The 26,750-nt window shown below is 43.4% G+C and overlaps 1 protein-coding gene across 2 annotated transcripts in view; it reads left to right on the forward strand.

The window, feature by feature from the left end:
* The first annotated feature begins 4,197 nt into the window (after positions 1-4,197).
* Positions 4,198-26,750, forward strand: part of KANK1 (KN motif and ankyrin repeat domains 1) — a 128,039-nt gene continuing 105,486 nt past the window's right edge. Inside the window, exons 1-2 of one of the 2 annotated variants that reach the window (XM_051642084.1) lie at positions 4,198-4,256; positions 11,603-11,694. The gene's annotated coding sequence lies outside the window, so the exon portion shown is untranslated. The remainder of the gene's footprint in view (positions 4,257-11,602; positions 11,695-26,750) is intronic. The other variant, XM_051642083.1, reaches the window with a different exon arrangement.

The following is a 26,750-nucleotide window of genomic DNA, read 5'->3' on the forward strand; positions in this document are numbered from 1 at the left end:
CCACCACCACCACCTGCCCACCCCCCCGCCGGCGGCCGCGGTGGGGCCCCGCCGGAGCGCGGAGCCAGGAGGCGGTGAGCAGCGGGCGGGGAGTGGGATGGGGCGCGGGCGGGCGGCGGGGCCAGGGGCACAGCGGGGCCAGGGGCACAGCGGGGCCAGGGGCACAGCGGGGCCAGGGGCACAGCGGCGCTGCCGCCCCTCTGGCCGGGCGGAGCAGCCCGCCCCGGGAAGCCTGGGGCGCTCCCGGCGGGGGAGCGGGCGCGCAGGACTGCGCTGGCCGCGGGGCGCGGTGCAGCGATGTGCGAGCGCGTCGGGGAGAGTTGTTGGTAGCGGCACCCGCTCCCCGGGGTGAGTGAGAACGCGTGGTTTTGCCTAGGGGGACACGGGTGGGCGTATTCTGTGCACCCTTGCATCCCGTCGCTACTTTGGAGCAGCAAAGGGGCATTCCAGCCCAGTGCTTCACACTGCGCGCCTCTGGCCTGTGGGCTCCTCGGAGAGGCCGTGGCACGCCCACCGCAGGTTTCAGCAGCTCCTCCCGACCTTGAGCGCTGGCTGCCGCCTTCTTGCACGCCTGGGGATGGAAGTGTGGCCAGACGGGGTGGGAAGCATCCGTACGGGGGAGAGGAGGGAGAGCGGGTACCGGCGTGCGGGACATGGCTCACAGCCGCGACGTGAGTTGTGTTCATCGATGCTTTGTTAGACGGACTGATTTGGATATAGTCTTAATTTGTGAGCTGGTACTTTAAAAAGGCAGTAGAGAATTTGTTTGAGAAAGGAGCTGGGGAGTGTCTTGGGCTTTGACGTTCAGCTTATTAATATGTGTTAACTTTGACTGCTCTTTATGGATCTCAAAAAGCACTTAGAGACACTCTGAAGTGTTTGAAAATAACAGTATTATTTTTGAAAACAAACAAAAAGCAAAAAAAAACCAAAAAAGCCACCCCAACAAGAAAGAAACAAACACATTGTGAGGCCTGATAGCATAATACACAGTTAAGTGTAAAAACTGATTCAGACACACTTAGAAGCCTTAGTAATGACACTGACTTTCTTGTGATTTCTTTGTGATCTCTTCACATGAGACCACAGAAGTTTAACTTTCTTGTCCTGGTGCTATGGTCAGGCATAGTGTGCTTTTCATTAAATCAAAGCTCTCAAACATTTTATAACAGCAGAGCACATCCGACAGTTCTGTGGCTCAGTTGACAGTCTTGCATCTCAGCCAGCCAAGAGAGGTGACCATGACCATTTGCTGATTAAAGATATCAGGTGTATCTTAACCTTTTATTTCATCCCTTCTGGCAGGGTGACTGGATCTGATCAAAAGTTGCGTGGGTGCATGTTGTGAAGAAAGGAAAATATGAGGTGAGAGGAGGCTGATCGGGTTGATACTAAATTAGCACAGCCTTTCTAAAACTTGTAAGTGCCCAAGGTGTGCAAAGAAAGGCCTAATACTTTTGTTCAGGTGGGGTTTCAAGCCCTTGGGAGTGCTGCTTGGGTTATCAGGTCTGGAATCTGTTTTCCAAAGGGAGCAGGTGCCAGTTGGGCACAGTGGGCTGGCTAGTGGCATTGAGGCTGTCCCCATTCTGTGCTGCAAGAGGCATCTTTGAAGTCTTGTCTCTCTCTTCTGGCTGGGAACGCCTGCCTCATATTACTGGCTAGGTGAAATGGGATCTTACCCCAAAACCGTCTCCTCAGTGGAAGGCAAGGTGTTGTCCCATCTCAGGGAAGCCTGGGTCCTGCATCCATTTTGAGCAAGAGAGGTTGCAGCTCTGGTGTATGAGGTGTAGGTGGGCTTGGGTGTGGGAGCTTGTTGTGTGAGCTTCCCACAGTGATGGGTGTGAGGAAATGCGGGTCACACCAATGCTGCAGCCCCCAGACGCAGTGCAACTCCAGCTGCCAGAGAGCTGCTTGGGCAGAAGTGTTGGTTGATGCAGGCTCTTGTGTGCCTCAAGATCTGTGACTTTGCTGAGCTTGTGCCTGATGGGATTTGGTGTTATGCTGAACTGTGCTTCCTTTATCTGATGTTACTGAGGTTTTTTTCCTTTCTATTGGCAGACCTCTAACTAGATGGAAATTAATCAGCTGAGGTGGAGGGTTCTCTAGTGGCAAACATGATACTGTTGTCCCAGAAATACTGCCATTAAATAAATTACTTATGACCACTCTGGGTAATTTGGTTGCAGCTTCTGTACCACTCCGGCCCACACAGGAGTCCCCAGTGTCTTGGTTTTTAAATTTGTACACATTTGCTTTCTTTTGATATTGGGCTTTACTTGTACATGGCGCTGGAGGAACTGAAAATACAATTTGGTCACTAAATTGAAAACTGAATGTGGATTGTTTTTACGTGGTAGTTTAGCAGGTCTCTGAAAATCCCACTTCCTTGGGAGAACTGGCAATGGATGTATTTCTCATACCACAAATTATTTTTGAATGAGATGAGTCTGTTCAGTCTCTCAGTAGCTGTTTGCCATTTCCCACTCTGGCTGTTTTACCAGTCTTCTAGGCCCCTGGTGCAGCTTGTAGTCTCTGTTTCTGCAGTGTCCTGCATGTCTAAATAATAGATGATGAAAGTGAAATTAAAACCTCTAAATGAAGAGTTTATTTTGCAAATGATGCAAAGCAACAGTGAAGAGCTGTCAGAAATGGGCAGCTGATCATGCTTTTAGTTACTAAAGCATTAGTTGTTAATTGAGGACAGTTGCAGATTTTCTTGTGGTGTCAGCACCTATTTTAATGGTAGGTCACAGGAGAAGGAGAGTTTTTTTCCTAGTCATTTAGCTAATGGAATTGACTAATGGGCCATAGGAGAAGTTCCAGGCCTCACTGCTTGGACTGTGTGATCCATCTGAATTTGCCTGTGTGCTTAAGAAAGGTAAGAAACACAGAACTTGCAAAGTGCCTTGAAAACTTATGTGTATGCATGCACAAGTATGAATTTTATAAAAATTTTTTGGGGCTGTGGCAAGATGGCAAGTGTTAAGTTAATAATTATATCGTCATGTCATAGTCATGAGAAATTCATGTGCAATTGCAACACACACTAACAATGAACAACTTGTGAGAAGTTCAGATTCCACCTGACTTTTTAAAGGTTCAGTAAATGCAGTTTAGAGATGGCTTTAAATACCAGCTGCCATTTCTTTACAGGATTTACTTAATGTTTTTTTGTTTGTAGCATTTATATATTTTATATATCTCAATATATTTTTATAAACCATATGTAAGCACTGAAACAAGTTTGTCTTGACTAGAAATTCGTATTTATGATAAAACTTTTAAAGTGTTTGGTTCTGGTGTGAAATTACTGATTTTAAGTATCTTAAGTGTCTGCTTGCATGGCTGAATGACTGGTGGTGCTGTAAAAAGGCGTTTAGGCATCTTATGGAGAAGTCAAGAAAACCACTTAGGCTTGTTCCAAATGTTTCCAAAGTTTTCTCTTGCTCCCATTATAGATGCTACATATTGAGGGGAAATAACAAGCAAGTTAATATGGCTGTTCCCAACTGTCAAAAGACTGGGATCTGAAGGGAAGTAATAATACATGCCAAGAATGAGCAACCAGCATAAATGATTGGGTTTTTTTTCAGTTTATATATTTTATGCAGGTTAGTCCTTAGCAGTGTTCTACTGTGAATGCTGTCCATTTGTTATTTTGGGAAACTTTCTGCAGTCATGACAGCAGTGTTGAGACTTGTAGTTAAAACTGAATAAGGGTTTAGGCTGTATTTATATTTTTGACTTTGCCAAAGGTTCCCTCGTAAAATCTGAAAAAAAGAAGAAAGATGTGTATGGTGTGAATAACTTCTTCAGCAATAAAGATGTACTTGTCCATAATGAGGAAAAGACATAATTACTTTAAAGGTGCTATAGTGAATACTGCATAATAATGAAAAGACTTATATCATCTGGGATGGATGGCAAAAGTTCCAGTCTGTCACAGGCCCTGAGCTCTTAACCCTCTATTAAGCTCAATGACTAGTTTGGCTAAAGCACAACCTAGAAGGCAGCTTCCTGTTAAGACTTTAAGTGCTCCCACAGGCTTTCATTGGCAGTTAATGCCATTTTTTTTTGTGTGTTTCTCTGCTTAAAAATGTGTTTTTGATTTCTAATTAGAGCTGTACTGGGGAAGGACAGCTGACAATTAAACATGAGTCATGAATGAGTGTTTTGCATGTTACTTTAATTCTTTACAGATATGAGTAGACTGAAGATGGAGGAGTCCGACAAGAGCAGTTGGAACTTAATTATGGGTAAGCAAATCTGTCAAAGTCAGTCTAGCCTTTTTATAAGCCAAACTGCAGTTCACATACTTGCTCAGTGTGCAGACTCCCTGCTGCACACAGAAGCTGAAAGCAGAGTCAGGTATCTGCCCTTATGGGTTAGATACTGTAACCGTGTTTCTCTGAAATGAAGTGTCTCCAGAAGATCTTCTGGTGAAAGTGATGTTGGGATGAGGTTGTTTCTGGTCTGAGGAAGATTGTCTCCATGTGTTCCTTGCAGAGAGGGAGGTGTCTGTGCTGCCCTGAAGAGCTGGGGTGTCACCATATGGCACGTAGAGCTCAGGACATAGGAACGGCAGTGAGAAAAGAGTCATTTTAGATGCAAAACGTGGGCTGTTTCTCCATCTCCTCTGCAGCTGTGTATGTCACGAGCTATAGGCATTCCTGACTTCATTGATGGTTGAGGATGGTTGAAGTCCAGGAGGGCAGTGGGGACACCTCCTTGGGTCTCTTGAGCAAATGTTCATAGCAACATACTTCCCAGGATGGATTGCTGGTCTTCTCTGGCTTGGTATCTCTTAAACCTGTTTCACTGTGTGCCAGTGCTCTGAAGTAGAGGATGCCCTTCCTGGCTGTAGGTACCCTGAGTTGTTGGTGCAGGATGCTGAGGCATTACAAAAGGGTTTCACTGCAGCTGTTTGTGCAGAGCTGAAGTGCCAGCATTTCTGTTGAGTCCTTCACTGCACAAGCTTACCCGTGCTTTGTTCCAAGGACTTGGGGGATTTTGTGCTCCTCTTAAGATCTTCCCTGCCCAGAGGGTTCATGAAGCAATAGTGCTCTGACAGGAGCAGATTGTGCTGGTGCTGTTTTCCAAGGAGGTGAGAACAGTCTAAAACTTGGGTATTGGACCAGATGCCAGCCCTAGTAAGGCTGCTTTGTGCTGAGGGGTTTTGTAGTAGAGGCTCTGAGGAGTGTGCAGTATCCACCATACACCTAAGGCTGAGAGCTAATGTCCCCTACCCTACATCTGTCTTGTATGGGTCTTTAATTAGTGGACATTGACTTTTAAGCCCTGTCTGTTTTTTTTGTTTAGTGGGTTTTTTTGTTTGTTTGTGGTTTTTGTTTTAGTTTGGTTTTGTTTTTTTTTTTGTGAAGACTTTCATTAGTATGCCTAAGTATAGCTTCAGATAGGACTGTTATACACACAGGTGTTCAGTCCTTCTCTTAGTCCCACTGAGCTGGTAGCCTTCGTGGCTGCTGTGCAGTAATAGTGACTTCTGTAATGTGTATGTGCACACATTTCAGCCTCCTAAATTACATAGCTTGATCATTCCTAGTTCTTGAGATAAGGAAAAACACTGACTTAGCTATTGTGCACCTTACATTGTTTTATGTAATTCCCCAGTCTTTCCTAAATAATGTTTGCTTGGTTTGATAAAAACAGAAGTGTTTTTTCAAAGTGTTTTTTAATGATTTCTGCACATCTCTGATTCCTTCCCAATCCTGGGAAGGGGGGAGGATGCTGCCCAGATTGATCCAGATGATTTTACCCCATGACTTCCTAAATTATAGTCAGAACTAAGTCTCTTTTAGTCAGCATCCATACAAATCTAAATACCTCCTGGCTTTCCCGTTGACTGCCGCTGCCCCTGCCACAGGGACCTTCCAGAGGCTGCAGGTAGGCAGTAAATCTGTGCCTGGCTGAAAAGCAGTGAGCTGTCCTCTTGGACTTTTGCTGCCAGCTTCTTTGTGATGGTGCTAATATTTATGTGGCTGTGGGATGGAGTAGATCGGAGCACTGATCTGGCTGGAAACAAAACTGCTAAAATACGCCCCCCGGGCTATTCTCTGTGCACAGCATCCCACGAGAGGGTGGGGAGCCTCTCAGCGGCAGCACAGGGTTGTGTCAGAAATTAATAGGCATGAAATCATGGTATTAGGATTCCCTCTTGAGCCTACAAACTACTGGAAGCCAGCACGACTTGTTCTAAAGTTTGGTCTATTAGGACCGTCTTGACAGATAACGATCAGGAGCATCTTGCTCTGAGGGTGGGATTGGGAAAGCTCCTCGCCTTGCATTTCATATTCTTGCATGCCATCAGCCTGCAGCTTGTTTGTCTCAAAGATGGCATAGTACTTTAAAACAATAATTTCCACTGAGTTATTCTGACTCGTTTATTTGTTGGGGTTTTTTGTGTTGTGTGTGTGTTGTGGGGTGGGTTTTTTTTTTTGGTTGGGGTTTTTTGGGGTTTTTTTGGTTGTTTTTTTTTTTTTTTTTTTTAACTGCAGCTGTTTCCCAGTTTAACGGCTGGGAGTCTCCCCTGGAGAGAGACAATGTCAGAGGTTGAGTGTGTGTTTGTTTAGGTGCATAAACATGGCTGTGCATGGTGGGGCTTCTGGCACAGTGTTTTCATTTACTTCATGAGCTGTTAAATGAGAAAAGGATGAGGGCTCATTCCTGAGCTGTTTTGGAACAGCTGTGTCAAAAAAACCCCCAAGGATCTCAGACAATAGTGAACTCTCTGTAAATGTTGCTCTTTCTTCCCTATCTCAGCATATGGTTATGCAGAGGATCTCTAAGAGTTACTCCAAACTAATCTGGTTTGGACAGAGAAAGAAAGATAAGTGTTTTTTTGTGGCTTTGCAGTATTTCTCTAGAGAGAATTTGCCAAGAAATGTAGTGAATGGAGAAAAAAGAAAATCTTTGTATTCAGATGAGAGAGCCTTTCTCTCTGTTTTTGGCTTTTGAGTGTTTCAAAATTAGAGTATAAAGAGTAACAAAGGACAGTCAAGATGTTGATTATGTGTCAAAAGCATAGGGACATGACCCATGCGTAATTATTAAATGAAGCAATATTGCAGAGGTTATCTCTGATTTCCAGACTTCTGACAGAAGAAATTAGAATGCAAGAGTTGGTAGGTCTTCTCGGTTTTGCAGATTGGCAAAGGCAGTTTAAGCCTTCGGGTTTATTTCTCCCCAGTACTTTGTTATTGACCCAGCTGCTAGTAGGCAGGCTGTACTGTTTCAACTCCTTCTCTTCAGTGTCTTTGTAAGGTTAGTAGATGGATCTATTAAGACAATCCACTTCCCACTGCAGCCCAGCTTTCAGAGGGCATGTTTTTCTGAGTGGATGTGCCTCAATAGACACAGCAAAATATCTGCTGAGATAAGATGTTTAGCTTAGCTGAATCTTTCTTCAGACTAAAAACTGATGCTGTTAATTGTAGTGTGTTGTTTTTTTTGGTGTTTTTGTTTGTTGGTTTGGTTTTTTGTTTATTTATTTATTTAATTGTTTGTTTGTTTGGGGTTTTTGGTGAGTTTTTCTGTTTGCTTCCTTTTTTTTTATTTTTTAGAAGAATGCATTAATGGACAATGGTTCATCTATTGGAATCTGTTTTTTCACTCCAATTACCCACAGATAGACCAAGATGTATCTGCAGTTCTGCAACAGAAAACTTCAATGTGCATTGTTTACCTTTCAGATACCAAACCAGGGTGGAAATCAGGCTGTTCATTCACTGTGACCTGTCATGTAGCTAGCTGAGTGTGAGTGTGCATCCCTTCAGGCTCCATTAGCATGAGTTAACTTTGTAATTGTGTTTCTGGGGCAAACAGGGACAGGAAGCAGAAGTAATTTGGCAGACTAGGCTTAGCTTTTTTGTTCCATGCAGTGTAAGTGCATAGGAGGGCAGAAGTAAAAGATGGGTGCAGACTGGTTGGAGAAGTCCTGATGAAGTGGAGGACAGTTGTCAAAACTGCATTTGGACCTTATGGAATATCATGCAGCTATACCAAGGTGGGACTTTACAGCTATATCAAAGTAGGATTTCTATAGTTACCGTGCTTTTCAGAGCCCTTTTCTTGCTCTCTGAAACCTGTTCTGTGTTCTCCATCTTTCTGTCAGTCTGGCAGTGTCACCTTGTCTTGCACAGTGGCAATCAAAAATGGGCTTGCTGAGTGGAGAGCAATTACCGCTCCATTTTGAAACCACTCCACAATGAAGATGTTAGTAGAAATGTAAGTTTTAAAGTAGATTTAAAGTTGGTTCATAATCTCTCGTTTTCCACACAGAAAACAAAGAGCAGGAAGTCTCTATTTTTACTCTTGATTTATCACAGTTTTAGCCCTTGGACAGTTTTGCTGAAAATCTGGTTTTGGTATTTAAAAACAAATAAAAAACCCCACAGCACAACAAGAAACAAACTGTAAAATGTTACGGTTCTTTAGCAATGGAGTCAGGTTTGGGTTTTTTGTTTCTTTTGTAAAGGCATTAAAATCTGGCTCTTTTCAGGTGTTCAGTGTGGATTTACGAGTGGGATTAGAATTAAGCTGCTTTATGGTATTTTTTTAAAACCGCATTTCAGTTTTCAATAAACAACTTTGCTTTTAAAACAACAGTCTTTATCCCAGACTAATCTTGAAGACTTACAAAAAGCAAAATGAAGAAGTTTTTACTTTAAGTTTCATTACTTGCTGACATATGGTGTTGAGTTGGTTCTTAAACTTTTAAGTTGTGTCCCCCCCCCACTTTTTTTTTTATGGTAAGATCTTGAAGAGTTTTGTTTCCTTAGATGAATGCTAGCCTTATTCTGGCATCACTGAGCATTTTCTCCACGTGTATTTTACCAGCAGTCTGCTCTGTAGTACTTTTCTGTGCATGGCAAGTTAGTAGTTTTCTCAGATGAGTTAAAATCACCTGCAAGAAGACTTTGGGATTGAATCTCTCTGAAACCAGGAGGTGCTGAAAACGATGTAGGCATGATTAACTGCAGTTTATGTATCTTGTCAGCATGGGTTAACTGGGCTGACAGACTTCATCATGCTTCTTACTTTGTCCTTGCGGTGTTCTGAGCTGTTTTACTCATGTTTTTTTTCAAGTAGACAAGGGCTCTGATGTGTGCTGGGAGTCTACTTAGTCTCAAACCTGATCGCATCTATGATTTATCACTTGGACTTTATTTCTGTCGTGTTTTTCTTGCAGTTTTCTGACCCGATCATTGCTGCTGCTTGTGACCACTTGTCATGTTCTTAAGCCATGTGCGAGATCGGGTGTATCAACAAAAATACTAGTGGCTGCCCAGAGCCTTCTTAGCAGGGGAAATGTAAGGCAAACAAGCCCTCCTTTGTGTCCGTGCAGACATCGTGACTGTCACGAGTGGCGCGGTAGGCGTGCTGAGGAGATGCGGTCGGTCGGGGCTGCTGCAGCCAGACCCGGTGCTGGGAGGTGGCTGCTGTGCCCCCGGGGGGCTGCAGCGCCTGCCCCACAGCCCACGCTCGTTCTCTGCCTCTGGTTCAGCCGGACCTGTGGACCAAGGAAATAGGGTAGAGATAAAATAGAGCTCTTCAGGAGCCTTAAAAATAGCAGGTGACTGAGTATGTTCTTCATGCTGTAAGGAATGGTTTGTTTTGGCTGAAATAGAGTTGGGAGACTTTTGGGATGTTTTATCTGTAGCGATTCCATCATCTGTTAGCCTGAGGGAGAAGAGGCTTGTGCTTGTACAGCTGAATATCAGATCTCTGGCTCAGGAAGTGTTAAGTGCATGTGTTTATTACTCTTATTGCTGCTATGTTTTTCATGTCAGCAACTAGCCAAAACCTGAGGGATCTGCAGTTTGTTTCAGCTGGTAGAAATTAATGACAGGTTTATTGCGAAGTTGTGTGTAAAGTTTTGTTTCCACAAGCATGGCCTGAGTGGGACATGAAGGGACCCTTGGCTGGTTCACAGTATGCAGTCCAGCCTTGTGACCCTCCATAGACACCCCCCACCCCTTAAAGGTAGTCCTACAATTTTGCAGCAACCCCAGCTGCCTCTTGGTCGTGATGTTTCCCTTGTACCTGCTCATCCCTCTCTCCTGGGCGGTGGTGCCCCCCCGGGCCTCTGGTTCGCATTGCTCGCGTTCCCCAGCACTGCATGTGCCAGCCTGCCTGTGTGCACACGTGTGGGCTGTGGGAGGGCAGTGGGGTTGGTCCTCTCCTCTGGGTAGGAAGCCACTGTTGATTGCTGCAGCAGCCTGCCTGCTCCTGTACTCCCTCAGTATCCGTCAGAGCCCCCCCTGCCCACATAGCTTGCATTCCTGAGTCACATTTCGTTTAGGACATGTTTTGCTTTGGAGGCTGTTACTGCTTGGTAGTTTTCCTTGTACATCTTAATGGAAGGGCAATGATTTATGTCCCCTGGTTTCAAGCACAGTTTAACACACCTGGTGCCAGCTGTAGGTGGTTCAGGGTCTCTTTGGTGACTACAGGTGAGTGAACTGACAGACATGCAGCAGTGAGGAGAAAGTATTATCAAGGGTCTGTAGGTTTGACTGTGCACAGTCTGAAGGAGCATGGTGAAGTCCTGGAGGAGGCTCAATGGATGCTGGTATTTCTATGGGGATTATGTAGGGAGGAAGCTTCATTGTAATTTCAGTTGAAAGACCTTTTCCCCCAGCTCTTCCTCCAAGCAACTGCCTAAGTTGCTCACAAAAGTGAGCGAGGATTTTCTCCTTACCAAGGTGCAGAAAATAAAGGTGTCTTCAACTGTTTGATTAAAAATGAGACAGTTTATGGGTTGTTTTATGCTTACTGGTGCATTCAAGTACAACTTGTTAATTCAGCTGGTTAATGCTGTATAACTGCAACATCCAGTTTCATCCATTCTTGTATTGGTGCTGGGAGAGAGTCTCACTGCAAGGCAGATGACTGGCTGGCCTATGGTTGTTGAAACTAGTGTTGCCCTGTAGCTGAATTAACTTGGTGTCTAAGACTGGACTCCACATCCAGTCTTCAGAAACACTGGACTAATATTCCTCATGTCTTACTAACACTCTGCCAAAGATTCTTTGAGCAAATAAATAGCAATAAAATAATGTATTTACACACAGTTAGGAGCACAATAGTGCTGGCACTTACGATTTTCAGTCATCCATAAGCCATTTTCTATGTATGTTAAAGCTGAATCAAATTGACTTTGGTGGAGCTGGAGCATCATGCTGCTTTGATTTCAACATGGAAGTTGTCAAGCTACAAAGCTGCTCTCTGATATTCTTGCTTTAAGTTTGTGTAAATAGCTGTGTGAGTATGGGAGGTCCTTCAAATAGTGACCAGTGTCTCTCTGCTGTAGGTCAGAAGCAGTACATACTCCGTGTTTGCTTTTTTTCTCCTTCATATAAATATTCACACCTTTGCCTGCAACCCAGGGTAGTACAGAGGCCACACAGAAGGGGACAGATGGAAGTCTGTGTTCTGCATTGCCTCAAGATTCATGTTCCTGAGCTGTGTTGCAAAACTAATGTTAATGCCCTTGCTCTGAACAGAAAGCCTTTTGTGGCTGGCTAAACTTTTAAAAAGTGTTAAGCTCAAAGATGAATATTTTCTTTTCTTTCTTTCCCAGAGTAAAATCTTCGCTTGGACTGATGCTTGAATACTTAGTTTAGGCTGTCTGCCCTGTCAAAATCCAACAAGGTTTTGCTTGCCAAAACTGAGGTAAGCTCCAGATAAAACTTCACATGTGATGAGTTATCTTTCTAATTCCTTTAAGAATTGTGTTCTCTCAAAATGAATTACTCACATAAAAGCACTCGCTAAACCATGTCTAGACTGCAAAGACCTGGATTTGACTGAATCTAATTAAAGCAATGGTGGCTTGCAGGTGAGGATTTAACTGCAGTATATTATCCTAGCTTTTGCTAGAGAGAGATTGGCCTTAGCTGAGATGGTTTTGACTTGTATGCAGAGGTAAATTAAAGGTAGGTAGCTGAAATGGTACTTTGCTCCACCTGCATAGCCTACCACACAGCAAGAGTCATCTGCCCACAGTGGGGTGGCTGGACAGCTTGTGGAGAGATGGATTTCACTACAGTGTCCTGAGAAAAATTGAAATAACTTTCCTGATGGCTTTGGAGAATTGGGAGAATACTTCTGGAGAGTTACCAGGAAGTTTCTGACTGTACTGCAGAGATATGAGCTTTCTTAAAATATCCCTGCTAGAAATACTAGTTTTAATGCTGGAGGTTGAACATGCACAATGTGCAGCTTTAACTGGTCCATGCTGGCGAACCAGCCTCCTGGCTGAGCTGGTGAGTTCATCGTCCCATCTGTGCCCATTGCCTCATCTTGACCACTTAAGCCAGGTTGATTGCCAGCCACATATTGATTAAGAGGGATTAGGGGAGGCTTGGATGCCTAGCACAGCTGGCTTCTCCCAGCTCTGAACAAGTCACTGAAGTCCCAAGTTGTTGCATTGCTTGTGGGTCCCTTCTGGAAGACATTCAGGGTAATTTTTATGGCAGTCAGAAAAAGTACAATGTAACTCTTGGCTTCTGGTAGTTTTACCTCGTGGCCTTGAATCTTTGCCCAGACGTGTCTGTGAAGCATGCCACATCTCTGCAGTTCTCATGCTTCTGCTGTTCCTTTGCCTCAGTTCTCCACACTCCTTTTATTTCCTGTAACTTTTCTATCTAGTGCATGCTTTGTTCACTGCCTGTCAAGTCGTGCCTGCTCCTCTCTGCCCCCTGAATGCTTGCTCTGTTTATTCAAAGTCTCTAATAGAGACAATGCAGAAAAGGGAGGCAAAAAAAAGAAAATGCAAGAAATAAAAGGGAGAAGTGAACGAGCTGTCCCTGACAGAATTCAGGCTCCTCTGTCTAATCTGACAAAAAAAACTTTTTTCTTGAAAAATTGTTCTTCCCTTCACATTTTCAGTCATCACATTTCTGCTAGTTTTGAGCTCTGTCTCAAGGGGCTATTGCAGAAGCAGAAGTGACAAGCCAGATATGCAATTCTTTCTTCTCATTGGAAGTGGGGGGAAAAATTTAAAAGACATAGCTGCCTTTCACTGTAACGCAGCAGCAGTGGGCAGCTACTGTGACTTGTCAGGCACTGCAGTCTTACAAGATGTCCTCCTTGGAAATGGAAAAAGAAGACATACTGGGCTATTTTTGGTACCAAGTTCAAGCCTCAGCATTGCAAAGAAAATTTATGTGTATCTAATACGTACAATTCTTCAAGGCAGCTTGCAGAGAGGAGACTTTGGCCTGAATCCTTTCTTGTTCGTGCATGCCTGAGAACTTGCATTTTTTTGTCATCTTCTGACAAATAGAACAGAATCCAGCCTTGGAGAAATTGCATAGGGGACAGGGGTCGCAACACGCAAATGCTCTGAGGTGCCACAGGTTCTTTTCTGAGTACTCTCTAGCCCTGGTTGTTTGCAGATGGGTAGTGTAGTCTGGACTGACCCCCTTGCTGCCCTCCCCTCTGGCCATGGGCTGTGACCAGCTGAGCCTGCAGGACAAAGCATGTGCTTGCTCTGCCAGCTTCTCTCTTAAGGTCTTCCTGCTTTCTGCAGGAATTTGGTATTTTCTTATCTGTGAGCACTCATCTACTCTAATTTATGCCTGTTTCTTTTTTAACTGACCTTTTGATTTCCTTTCACTGTTAACCTGTTAATTGTGAGCTGGTTGTTACAGAATGGCTTACATTTTGGGTGAAGAATAGCCCCAATTTGTGTTTTGCATTCCTGTATGAATAATGTTCCATTACTGTGGAAAAAAGCTGTTGTGCTCCATGACTGGCTTATAATTTATCTTGGATGGCCCACTGGGGACTGAAGTCAAATGAGGTGAACAATGGTCACTGCTGATGTTGAAGCTGAAAATGGAGTTCCAGGCAAAGAAGTCTCCTAGTCACCTTTCTTATAATGAAAAAGGGATTATATTAATCTTGCTAGGTTGAGATGCTGAGTTTCTCTCCGATCTAGGAAGTTTCCACTTGTCTCCATCCATTTCTTCAGTTGTTTCTTGAAAACTTCTTTTTAAGCAATGGTTTAATTTCTGTCTGAAGGGAGGAGACTCTTCTTTCTTTCACTGTGCTGGTGATCCGGAGTGACAAAAGTTGCAGCAGAGGCTGCATTTTAGGGTTTTTTTTGGTGTGTGTTGTTTTTTTTTTTGTTTTGTTTTGTGTTTTTGTGGTTTGTTGTGGGGTTTTTTTGTGTGTGTGTGGGGGGGTTTTGTGTGTTGTTTTTTTTTTTCTGGGTAGATGGGTTTCTCTTCCCTGTGGCTCTGGCATTCATCACTTGTGTTGATGATGGAAGTTACAGGTCATTGAGATGTTTCAACTCCTGACCTAATACCATGTGAGTGTTTCCTCTGCTGTTGCCCAGTTTGCTGAATTCCCTGTTTGGTCAGTAGCTGAGGAGCTGCTGGGAGCTTGGCTGCAGGCTCACACAGAGCTGGCTTGTTGCTGCTGTTGCCTTGTCTGCTGACCGATGTGACTGGCTGCAGGAGGCTGCAACGTTAAAATGCTGTTGGTGCTCTCAGTCCACAAGCAGGGCTGGAAAGCAAAATCTGCCAAGCCTGTGAGGGCAGAAGGGTGACGGGGTGTGCAGCTGCCACCGAAGAAGGCAAGTAGGCTGAGCCTGCAGTGGAGGCTGCCTGCTGCAAAGCCGCACTGTCCTTGAGCCTCTGCCTCCTTATGTTTGCTGAAGCCTAATTCTAAGCAGCCATTTCCTGCTTTCCTCTTTGCACATCTTTCTTCGGTGTTCCTTTTAACCCTGATTTTTCCCTCAAGTTGCCTGTTAGTTGTAACTCCTAATTCCAGTTTAATGACTTTTTTTTGTGTCTGGGGATTGTAGATTGTTTGCATCACAAGAGAGCCCCATGAGAGGCTTGGACTACTGTCAGCTCTGGATCTGGCAGTTCACAGCACCAGGCATGAGAGTTTTATAAAGTTGATCCCTTTGTGATACTGAGTTTGAAGATGCTGATCTGTTTTGGAACTAGACAGGTGGCAGGTCAAGCAGCACATCTGAGAGTTGCCTGGCCACCAGAATTTGCTTTAATGAGAAATAATAAAAGACTAAGAAGTCTGTCACAAGGAGAAGTTTCAGGAGTTGGTTTTATGCCACCTCTAGTAAAACTAAGTTAGTAAACATCAAGAGCATCTCAAGGGCTAGTCAGACACTTTTTTTGGCTTGTGTATTCTACAAGATTGTAGAATAAATTTCTCAAAACCCGGTAGTAAAACATATCAGTTAAAATGAGGAGGGAGACTGGAAGAAACTACTTAGTTTTGTGGACTGGGTCTTTCAACACCTTGACTTAATAATGTTTTTTTTTAATTAAAACGTCATAATACCAGAACTATGTAGCAAGTTATGCTTTTAATCTGTTTCCCCCCCAAGCTGTGTTTCTTTTTAATTGCCAAGTGCTGCATTTGCTAGTTGAGACACAGAAAAATACTAATTTCTCTTTACTGGCAGAATATCTGAGGGAAGATGTTGAAAGCAGTCTGCTAGCATCAGGTTTTTTGTGTTGATTTTTTTGTTTGTTTGTTTTTTTAGATTGTGTGTGAATGCTTCATTTTCAGCAGAACAAAAGAGGATGGCTATTGAACCTCAGCTCTGTCTTCACTTTTCCCAGCTGCTGTCTCAGATCTTTAAGCTCACTACTTGTTTCTTTCTCTCAGCTCAGGCCCAAAGGTCGCAAATTGGTCATTGTGTTTGGAAATCTGTTAGTGTCTAAGTATCCTTTGGACAGCAAAAGAAAGAAAAACCATCTCCTCTCCCAGATGTAGTGCATCCAACAGGTTTTGCTATGTGTCAGTGCTGTCAAAGTGTCCTGCAGCTGCTTTCCTGTTGGTGAATTTTGATGGATCCCTGGTCTGTCAGCTTGCATCAGGTAGGTAGCAATAGAAGGAACTTCTCACATGCTGTGAATGTAAATGGACCATTTGCTCCCCTCCCACCACCTAAATCTTTCTCTCTGGCTGCATGGGTTTTAGTGCCAGCTCACAACACAAGGGTGACAGCTGGTTGGTGTCCAAAGTCCTTTGTGTTGTTTCAACTTGAATCAGGAAATTATTTGCCAAAGGATCAAAGCTTCTTGGGTGAATTAACTTCTTTTTGCCAAACAGCAGGTTTGACGCAGATGTAAATATTGTCAGATATTTTTAGGGACTATCATTGCTCCTGACACAGGAATGATTTCTGGCTAACCACCCACATCACGCTGGAGTCAGCATGACTAATTTGGTAGAGCAGCCTGCATGGACTGTTAGAGATTGCATTTGGAAATAAGACCTGTTGTGCCAGTAGTTGCATGCAGAGGAACAGTAGAAGGTATTTTTTAGCTTGTCTTCTCATCCGTCTCTTAAACCAGCAAACAAGCTTCCAGTGTTGGGGGTGACTTGTTTCTTTGCCTCCTCTTCCACCTCCATTTCTAAAAGATGGTTGGAAGCCATTTTGCACTGCCTCAGCCTTTGGAGGCTTTGTGAGGCTGTGAAGATGTGACTTCACCCCCACACTGCACTCAGGGCACAGCTTGAGAACACTCATTGTGCAATGCAGATACGTGGTAGGGTAAGACCATTGAGCAGGACTTTGCAGTGTGCACAGCTTGCCTCTGTGTGTTTGTAAATAATTTTATTTGGCGTACCACACTGTGGAAGAAGAGTGAGAGAAGGGGTGAGATCCTGTGCTTGGGATTCCCTCTTTTCCTGGGAGGCAGGTGTGGGTGGCAGCACTGGTGGGAGAAGCATGAACTGCAAGCACAGATGGAGGTGGGCTTTGATTAGAGGCTGTGTGCTGTGAGAAAACAAAGCTGACTGAGGTTCAGTTGGTGTCTGGAGGGAAGGTGTGGTGGTGGGGGGTGTCAGTGGAAGGCAGTGAGGTACTTGCTGCTGGATAGTATCACTTTTCAGCAGTTGTTACAGCAAAGTTTGCTGGGAGGTGCTGCCTTTTTTCCACACCAGGACATTTCTTTGGATGACTATTCAAGACAGCAGTCCCAATACTTACATGAAGCATGTAGGATATGTAGGAAAAGGATTACTGGTTTTTTTTCTTAAACAAATACATGTAATTTGGGTGAAATATACCCAAAACTGAAGTACCTTGTTTTCTGCCTGGTCTCTGAATTGAAGCATCATGTTTGCCAGTCAGGTAAAGTAACTGCCCTACTTGTACATGCACATAACCCCTTTCCTGGTTAGCAGGGCCTGGCAATATACTGCACGGGAGTCCAGCCATCTACCATCTGCCCATATAAATCAGGTATCTGCAGGTGCCTCATCAGGCAGAGCCTTCCCTTGACAGGACACCTCTCTTTGATTTGTAGTCTCCCTGTGTGTGGAAATCTGGGATGACAGCAAGACTACAGCCTTGCTCTGCTGACTGCTGAGCCTTTGGGGATGTGAAAGACTTGTGCTGCAGAACTGTGTAGTTGCAAGCAAGTCGGGTTTGTGCTCTGGAGAGGGTGGAAGGAGGTTGCTGGTACATGCTGAATTCTGGACTGTTGAGTTAGTGTTGATCTGGTACACCTGAGGGCACAGTAGTAAGAAATGGATGGTGTCAGGACACCTGACTGATGTGAGCAGAGTTGGATTGAGGCACACTGAAAAGGCTAGAAATGAGCTGTTAATCAGTTACAAAGTGAGTCATCCCGTAGCAGCTTGTGATGCCAAGTAGAGATGTACACAGTATAAAGGAAGGAATGTGAACAAGTGTGTTTATTCCAAGTACGGAAGGACTCGCCCTCACTTTTACACTCTAAAAATAGCATTTTACTGCTTTTGAGAAGGACCAACGTGGTTCAGTAGGAAATGCATGGACACATTGTGTTCTTTGTCTGCTTCTTCGAATCTGATAGTGTTGGTGTGAAATGCTCAGTAATCACCCAGAGGGTGGCTTTGTAATTCGTAATTCTTCTGCTGTTGGCTCTGAATTGCACACCTGAGATAGAACTGCAGGTGTCTTCAGATTCAAACCAAGTACAACATTCTTGCTTCTCAGATTTCAGTGAAGTCCGTGTGCTGTGGTAAAGGCCAGAAACTAGAATCCTTTTTTTCAGGAGAAAATAAAAATGTAGCTGAGATTGCTAGGTTGATAGAAAAGCAATTTCAGGATGGGCAGAAAGGGATGAAAAATTGAGAGAGCATACAGCTGGCTAGGCTGCACATCTGCTGTGCATTCAGCATGCACTCTGTGAGCTCAGGACCTGATAACACAGTAAAGAAAAATCCTTTCTGTTGCCTGTGTTTGCTCAGTTGGCCTGTTGCGCACTTAGACCCAGGCAGTGTGAAGAGGTGGTCTTGGTGCTCCCACTTTGCCCTGGGTAGAGCGAGGTAGTGAATATTAGACCTACACTGGGTGTTGCACATGTTCATAGCTTTTCCTGACCTAAAAAACCCAAAAATATTAATTCAAATACCTACATGACTTGTGTTCTAGCTAAAATGAGGGACTTTATAGTCCTAAATAGAGTGAGAAGAATGAAAAGTAGTTTGGCTTATTGTCTTTCTGTTTGCAAGTGTGTTTGTAAATAATTTATTGGGCGTACCACACTGTGGAAGAAGAGTGAGAGAAGGAGTGAGATCCTGTGCTTGGGATTCCCTCTTTCCCTGGGAGGCAAGTGTAGATGGCAGCACTGGTGGGAGAAGCATGAACTGCAAGCACAGATGGAGGTGGGCTATAGATGAGCTGCAGATGTTTCAGGTGATACTTGATTTAAAGCTGTATCTGTCTACTGACAGCTAGGAGTTTTGCTCTTGCTGTTGGAACTTCTTGTTTGTGTTGTGATAGTACTAACAGAACAGCCTTGCTAGGCAAACAAACTATTGCTTCTTGCAGAAATCTTGAAATCTTCAGTGCTGAAGTCTGCTGAAATCTCATTGTGGGATCCATTGGTGTTTTTCCATTGTTCCTTCTGTCAGGCTCATCTTTGTCATAGTGCCCTTTCAAAGCTTTTTATAGCCTTTTAGACAGGTTGACTGAGCACCTAAGATAAGAGTGCTGCTCCCTTACTCTTAAAGTTCTTTAGCACCTGTGTCTTAAATTGGCATATCACCTGCATTTACATTCTGGTCTTTCCCTTACAACAAGACAATTCTACCCCGTGACAGCTTATTCAGAGATCACTTATTTCAGGGAGACTTGTTCACCTAAGAGATGATGCCAGGGCTTTCTTCGCATAAACTGGTCCTTTTGAAAGCATCTGTGCCTGTGGCACGTTGAGGTCTCGTCAAAATTTTTGTGAAATGTGATTTGGTGCTTTGAAAATTAACCAAGCTTAGAATAACGTGTGCTGCTGCTTTTTTTCTTCCTGTTGATAGGGAAAAAGTTACGGAATTCGCTGCTGAGATGATTGTCTCTTTTAATGGTTTCAAAATCAATCAAGACTCTTCCTTAAAATGCTATCAACGCCCTGTTCCTAGATCAACAGGTACTTTGCAGCTAGAACCTTTTTGGTGCACGGGTGAGGAGGAATTAATTAGCAGCCTTCTTGCTCGCTGGTGTCCTCTTTCACTCTTCTCAAATTGCAAAGGGTAAGAATGAGGAGAAAAAACGCATCTGATGATCTCTTTTCATGGCTTAACGGTGGACTTCCTGAGGCTATTTATACTAAGCAAGCTGAGCGATTCAGTTTAAATTTTCTCGGTCTAGTTCTCATGGGGCCCAGGGCGTTTGCAGGGCAGGGCGGTGTCTTCAGTGATGGCTCTAAGAAAGCAATCTTTTCTTAGTGTTTTGGTGGAGTGTAGGTATTTGTTGAGGATAAAATATGCGAGTAAATCTGTAGACTCTTTTTCCCAACTGAGTGGCAAAAATGAAATTTCTGCAACTAACTGTAGAAGAGCAACTTTTCAATTAACGATTGTGTAGATGTTTTGTGCCAGTCTTAGAGTGTGTATGTGGAGAATCACGTTTTCCCTTCAAAACTCGTTGGTCCTATTGTTATAGAAGGCTTTTGTTGATAGTACAGATATATTAGCATTGTAGCATGACACATACAAGCTGCTACTCTTGACCCCTGAGGTTTCTGTGGAAGGTCACAATGGAGAGGCTTGAATTCCTGCCTTAATCACGCTGGAGCAGAGTATCCATGCTGGTTTTCCCAAAAGATTAACAGAATAATACTGTGTTGCTTTGAAGTGTGATCTCAGAGCATCTAGCTCCCTCTTTCATGTTTAACATATGCATTGATTTTATGTATTTTTAAACCACGTAATTATTACTCGTTGAAATAAAATGTGAGTAACAGTTTATCACACCGGTTGTCTGCTGCTGCCTTTATCTCACCAGGAGATTTCAGTGCTCTCCTGTGGAGTAGCAGTGAAGAGGAAGACTTTGTTTCCTTGGTTTTGCTAAGGAAATGTTGTGAGGTAACTAAGCTGCACCTATTATGTAGCTGCTGAAATGTCCAGTAAGGTGCAGCTTCTCTACACATTCAAAAACCAAATACATTAAAAATTGCCAAATGGTTAGGCTTGATAGCTGCAATTCTTTATGGTCAAAGCTGAAGGTGCTAACGTTGCTGTTTAAGGAGTTTGTGGAGGGTGTCCCAGAAAGGAAGGTGAGCCCTTCCCTGCTTAAAGCTTGGCTCATGCAGCAAGTAGCTCCTTGGCTTCAATCCAGCTGCGCTGTGAAATGTGCTATCAAAGTATCTGCTGCTTTGTGAGCGACTGGTTTATTACCTATGAGCCCTGGCATAGTCAACACAGCTGGGAGCTTTTTAGAAACCCATGTTTCATACAGTGTCTGGTTGTCTCTGTGCTCTTGGTCCACAGTGGTGTCAGAGTACACCAGGCTGACATCGCATTGCCTTTGGTTCTGGCTGCTCAAAGCACTTCCAAAATGGACTGCACATCCAGGGAACAGATGAACATGCCTCATTTTAACTGCCATTTCCCTTCAGAGCAGACTAGTCTCTTCTGGAAACAGCCTTTAATTATAGAAGGCACTTTCTTTCTCTCAGAAGTTAAGCACTGATAAGGAGTATTGAAAAGCTTGTTTATGCACCTGAATTTCCCCTCCTCCCTTTCCCACCAAACCCTGGTGTGTGTATAGGCAGGCTGTAGATTACAACTTTTTTTATGGAAGCCCTCTATAATACTGTTTTCTTTCTGTCAGTGTTGATGAAACAGTGTCATGAAGACACTGCAGGGCAGAGGAGGAGGTGTTCACATTTTAGTGGATATTCCAGATGTTTATGTAATGTGCCTAAGCTTGCAGTGGAATACAAAATATTTGTGAAACACCCCCAGGTCTATCCATGGATAAGCTATTTGTCTAGGTTTTCTGAACAAAGCAGGAGAAGGAGCTTAACTGACAAGCCCTAATTAGCTCCGTGCTCTAATAGTTCTTTTCTAGAAGAATGACTTGAGGAAGGTTGTTAGCAAACCACTTCTAAATTGGAGTCTTAAAATGATAGTGTTGACTTTTCCTTTGTCTTGTATTTATTGAAAAAGAAAATACTGAAAAAGACTTGAGGAAGTCCTACTCTTACATAGTGGCGATTAAATTATTCCAACCAGGATTTGATGCAAACTCAGGTCTTAATTCTATAGCTATTTCTGTGCTGAAATGCACATCAGTTTTCTTTTGGCCACAAACCACTTTTCCTTGACTTCAAGCATTTTCATCACATAGCTCAGATGTTTTGAACAGGTACTTTAAGTTAAGCTCAAAAGGATTGCTTTCTCATATTTTAATTGATATTTAGATTATATGGAAGAGGAAGAGAAACTTAAAAATAAAGCTGGCTGTAGTTTTCAGAAGTGTCTAAGAGAGTATGCAGGCTTTAACCTTTGAGTAAAACATTTTTTGTAAAATAAGTTTTAAAAACTAACGAAAAACATCTCCAGTGATTTCTGCTTGTATTGTCTTAATAACTTGGCATTGATCAACTTTCATATATTGAGATGTCAGATACATATGGAAGAACTCTGCTCTTAAGTTTTTTCTTTATTTCTATGTGGTCATTATGGTGATTCATACTCCCTGATGTATATGGTTATCCTGGTAAAGGGGAAACAGATCTTGGAAGCTGCAAAATCTAATTTAAATATATCAAGAAATACTTCTCTATATGCGTTGCTATAGCCTTCAAAGACTTTGGAAGTATGTAATGATGGGGAAGACACAGAGGGGGCTGGGCTGCTTGAAATACAAACCAGAAGAATTATTCTAGAATAATTTATGTCTCCCTGCTGGTATAGTGTTCCAAATGTATGCATTGTCCTTAGTGCACAGGGAATTAGCTGAAATAAATACTCTGTATTCCACATCTATTTGTGGCAAACAAATGCAGGAAGCATTTAATTGTGAAAAGGGAATAGGCAAGTTAGTTGCCCTCAACAGCGACATGTGGATGTTGGTAGCAAAATAAATTCAGGGGCAGCTGGGATCATAGCAACTGCAGACCTTGCTGCATCTCACTTGGTCAGAAGTGTGGCAAGGTCTTGAGTTTGAGGAGTAGGATAACGTAATGTAACAGGAGAAGACTGTAGTTAGACTGACATTCACAGTTCTTCTACTTTTTCTGGAACTGCATTTTCCCTCTGCTAAGAAAAACAAAAAAGTAGTTTGTGTGGTTTTCTGTGAAATAGCCTGAAACTGTGTATTCATGGCTCCAGCCCTGAATGTTGTTCTGTGGTAATTTATTGTCTTCTGGTTCTGCCACCCAAAATGCAAAAGATTAGTGCAGCTTTCCTTGAGGATAAGAGGAGGCTACATGCAGTGAGGGCACTCCATATGCTTGGTGCTAAGGGAGTAGTGCAGAAGTGCAAGCAGCTGTGATATGAGCTGTGGTAGACAGTGCAGCAAGGAGCAGGCATGGTGCCTTCTCTTGATTTACCTGCTCCTTTTGTCCTTACAGGAGTGTTTTCAGCCCAACCAGCCCTATGGGTGACTGCTTCTGCCAAAGGTCTTTGGTCTGATAGAGGTGCATGGTAGTGCTGAAGAACAGGCAGGCACTGCACAGGTGTAGAAGAGGCATCAGCATGCAGGAACGAGTGGATGCTGAGCGACAGGGTGCAGCTGGTGCTCTTGCAGGCGTCCTCAGAAGTGCTGCATCAGTGGGTGCAGTGGGTGCGTCGGGTCCAGGGAGAACCAAGTGACACTGTATTGTCGCTGGTGGTGCAGAAAGCTGAAAATCCCGTGTGTAGCTCACTGTTGTCTTGGTTTTGAGCTGGCAGCACTGTCTTCGTGTCATTGTAGCATATGCACAGCTTAAGTCCAAAGAAAATTTCTCCTGCTCTTAATTTTTCTCTTTTCTTCTCTCAGGGCCTCATAGAAATCTTCTTAATTGCTGGTTTGGACATAATCTAAGTCTGGAGTGTCAGTGTGACTTTTCCATTCATATTTGTTCACGGATGAAAGAATGTGTGGCAAATACCCAGCGTAATTATGCATGTTTCTAATGTTTCAGCTTGTATAATACCGCCCACCTTCCCAGAGAGGTCAAGTTACTGTTTCAGGCATTGCAGTTCAATGATGTACGGTGTGCTAGAGAGAACGGTGGACTAACAGCCCTGTAAGTTGTCTTTTTTTAAAAAAAACCAAACACCTTTTTTTTAAAAAAACTTTCTTTTTCTTCTTGTTTTTTTCTTCGTTATTTTTTGTGAAATGGCTAAATCTGATCTGGTTTGTGTCACAGAGTAGGCTTCGATGTTTGTTACAATTAATGGACTGTATAAAATATATGTAAATGTGAGAGTCCTTGTAGCTTGAAGTGGCGATTTCTTTTTGAATGGCAGCAGTTAATGTCGGGACAGTGTTACGGAGAGCATGCATGCATGCTTGTGTGGGTGAGGAATCCTTCCGTCGGTATCTCTTCCCAGTGGATAAACTGTTCGCGAACTGGTGCAGCAACCCGGGCAGCCCTGCTCGAATGAAAGCCTGCGAGGCAGGAGCCGTGGCGGGATGACGATTAAGTTGGCGATTTTTCATCCGCAGTGACCCTGAGTACCCGCGGGCAGGCCGAGCCTTCACGCTGACATGATAAAGCAGTGTTGCAAAGCTTGCCCTGGCTTTCTCATTTGCTTTTCCACGCCGTCCTTTCCCTCTCTCCCTCGCCTTCTGCCAGCTGCCCTTGCGAAGCAGAGCCTGCAGCACTTCAGGCAGAATCGGTTCAGGGCACTTTGCTCTGTGACCTTCATGTTTTACAGACCGTGTGGGTAGAGGGGATGTTTGCAACCTGATTTTATTACTCTTTCGGCTGCTTGAGGGAAGCATGTTGAAGATCCCGCAGTTTACCTGCATGTTTTTCCCCAGTCTCGTTTGAGAGTTTAGGCTGTTTAGATTACAACCTGAATTTCTGTGAGCTGGAGCCTGAAAATCCAGTGGGGTGTGTGTGTATATAGACTCTCTCTGTGTATATTACATATATTATTGTCATGACAGTCTTCTACTTATTTTTAGCCAGAAGGGATAGGAATATTGCCACTTGTGGATGCCTTCTTTTCTGGAGTTTCTGAGCTGTGACATTGCTGATTATGCTAGCTGTGATAAAAATTTCAACTAAGAACATCCTGACAAGCACTGCATGTCTTCCACTTGTCCTCTCCTAGCTAGTCTTTCTAGTTTATCCTAGGATTAGGATCCAGATACTCTCCTGCTTAGTTTCTGAGATACATGCTCAAATGTCTCTTAGGTGACAAGGCTTGATACAAAATTAATTAGAGGAGTTATCTTAAGAGCTAGTGGTAGAACTCTGGAAAGCAATCTGTCCTTTCCTTTGCAGACCACATGCTTGTTTAATTAATTTTACTGGTCACTGATTCCCTGGAAATGCTTATTTTTGACTACCACCCCTCATAGGAAACATGGTGCCCCTGAAGGTGTAAGGAGATACAGTGGTTATATTCTGGATTAGTTTGTTTCACAGAAGGTAGAAAAACAATTTTTATCTTACCTGCTTCAACATTGATTCAGAATGTTGTATTTTTTCCTTTTGGCACAAGGGAAACAGTATTGTCATGGCATTGGCCCTTCAGTGATGTGTCTGTGTTTACACCTTTCAGGTTCCCCGTGGTCATAGCCTGCTGTAGTGAGGACCAAATTCAATAGCACTGTGAAGCTTGGAGTTCACTAATCTGTTGCATTTCCAAAGCCTTATGCTGAAAGTATGACAGAGGCTTATTTTCCACTTGGTTCAGAACTGATGTTTTCTTAGAGCTATTACAGGATTGTGAGTTGGGCCTTGAGGGTCATTCCCTAACAGTGCAGGATTTACGGAGGCCAGTCTACCATATCCCTTCCAAAAATCCCATCCCTTAGGAGTACACACTCTGGAATATTACTAGGAAGGTGGTGTTAAGGGCTATTTGAAAATCCCAAAGGCACATGTGGAAAGCATGAGCTGCAAAGCCAAGTGACCTGGTCCGAGTTTTATCTTTGTGCCAGAGTAGAATATGAGTCCTGTTGTCTTTTTTTTTTTTCCCCTCCTACCAACTTGATGCCTTGGGGTGTTACCTGTTGTGAAGCAGATGGGAGCTTCAGCCTCCAAGTCTAGATACAGATATATGGATTCCCTAAGATGCAGGTTCTTGGTGTGGTTCTAGAACAAGCTAATTGCCTATGTTTGTTGTTGTCTGCTACAGCTGTGTTACACCCATGAAGATACATAGTAAAGCCTGACAGCTGGAGAATGTAGAAACAGTGAAGTTCTTACCATGGTTTGCTGTTGTAACTTGAAATCGGGCAATTATGAATTTTTGCAGCTAATCAAGTTTACTACAGTTTCTGAACATAACAATTCAGGTCTGTATCTTTATCTTAACCTGCAAAATTAAGTTTACTTAGTGAAGTGTCTTCTGACTTTTAAAAGCTAGCAGGCCCCTTTGTCCTCTTCCTCTGCTTGCCCAGCTCAGATGGAACCAGTGAAATAAGCAGGTGGCTCTCATCAGGAGCAGCCTGTGTCACCAAGCCTGTGTCCCACAGGCAGGTGAGAAGCCATCTGACCTAGGAACCAGGCAAGCAAGAGAGGGGTTTTTTTTTATGGTCCCTTTCAGTTTCATTCCCCACTTTTCTAGTTCCTTTTCATTGCAAGACAAAAGGATGACCTCCATGCCCTTTCCTAATCTCTGCTATCCTTAAGAAAGCAAGCACAGATTTCTCTTGCTTGTTGTTGCTTATCAGAGACATTTCATAAAACAGCAATGTGAACAAGCTATCCCTGGATAAGGGATATAGTCCAGGATATAACTGGTTTACTGAAAAATGTTGAAGATGATTTGTAGCCAAGGGTCTTCCCTCTTTTCCTTTCTTGGACCCCTTCACATCAGTGCTTCAGTTCTGACTCCACCTTTTCCCTCCATTCCTTGCCTAACATCCAGTATCTCAACTACAATGGCCATGTAAAGTCCACCCTGCTTTAGACTCTTAGGAAATACATTGATTTTTTTTTTTTTTTTTTTTTTTTTTAAATCTGGGCCATCCAAATTTTTATAGCTTTGTCTTACAGAGAACTAGATCTGGTCTCCCTGCAGAAGGGTGCATATGAAAAGGGACACCTCTGCCCCAAACCAAAACTTGAGAAGACTTCACCTCCTCATATATATACATATATATACATATATATATATATATATGTGTATATATATGCCTGAGGAATCCACGAGCAGTGAATTCCTTCTGATGGGCTTAAAGGAAGCACTAGGTGCACTCTAGCACTGTCGGTGAAGCTTCAGCTATGGTACCATCCTTGGCTGTGAGAGTGCTGGATATTTGTGCTGGTTCTTTTCAGAAGTTTTCCCATTTCTGGTTAACT

Source organism: Apus apus, chromosome Z, assembly GCF_020740795.1.
Source record: "Apus apus isolate bApuApu2 chromosome Z, bApuApu2.pri.cur, whole genome shotgun sequence".
NCBI classification, from domain to species: Eukaryota; Metazoa; Chordata; class Aves; order Apodiformes; family Apodidae; genus Apus; species Apus apus.